We start from the raw sequence: 1,162 nt of genomic DNA, 5'->3' as shown, positions 1-1,162 counted from the left end.
AAAATTGTTTTCTTTGTGATGTTAATGAGGCCATACCAAGGTAGGGTGTGTCCTAAACCTAATCACACCTGAGTTATAAAAAGAGCAGATTAGACATAAACACGGGCACATACTGGGGAAGACAGATGCCATGTGAGGAATATCCAGGGTTAGCAGCAAGAATCAAATCACATGACTGAGAACCTGATTTGGACTTTGACTCCAGAACCGTGAGAAAATAAATTTCTGTCCTTTAAAGCAACGCACTGTGGTATCTGTGTTACAGCAGCACCAGCTAACAAAGATAATAACCTTTGGATGCTTTTAATCAGTAGGACATTTTGAAGTGGGGAAAGGGTTTATTTTCTTGGGCAGTGTCCTCCAGAGGAGCAGACAGTCCATCAGGGCCAGAGTCCCCTGGGAGCTGGGAGACTCTGGAGCCTGACGAGATCTGAAGAAAGGACACTCTGCCCAGAAGATATTCCTTTCGCACCCAAAGACAGAATTTTGAAAATAAGGACTCACATGGTCTAGAACTGTGTTGTCCAACATGGTAGCCTGAGCCACATGTAGCTGCTGAGTGCTTGAAATGCATAATGCAGATGTACCATAGATGTAAAATACATACTGGAGTTTAAAGTTTTAGCACCAAAAAAAAAAGAATGTAAAATATCTCATTAATGATTTTTTATTAATTACATGTTGATTTGATAATATTTTTTCTATATTGGGTTAAATAATATATAAGAGTAATTTCACCTGTTTCTTCTTACCTTTTTAATATGGCTACTAGAAAATTTAAAATTACTTGTGTGGCTCACATTATATTTCTGTTCGACACTGTCAGTAAAAAAAGGAATTACCAACCAAAAAAATAAATAAACAACATCAACAGCAACCTTCTTTGGTGATGTGCAGCCAGAAATTAGATGCCATATATAAGGAAGGAAAAGGTGTCATCTTATTCTTTTTTTAAATCCTCTTGGAAAGAAAATTATAAAACAAAACAATAGCAAAAGTACTTCCTCTGGGCCTTGAAGTGACCACACCGCAGTAGCAACAAGCACATCCAGTGCCCAAATTGGTCTCTACCATTGTCCTTGGAGAAATAGCAGGGGCAGAGAATATACTAAATGAGACTAGACATCTTGCAGTGCCAGAAAGTAACATTTAAAAAAAAAAA

This window comes from Trichechus manatus, unplaced genomic scaffold (genome assembly GCF_000243295.1).
Source record: "Trichechus manatus latirostris isolate Lorelei unplaced genomic scaffold, TriManLat1.0 scaffold00083, whole genome shotgun sequence".
Lineage (NCBI taxonomy): Eukaryota > Metazoa > Chordata > Mammalia > Sirenia > Trichechidae > Trichechus > Trichechus manatus.
The sequence above is the reverse complement of the archived record's forward strand: the minus strand, read 5'-3'. Positions refer to the sequence as shown.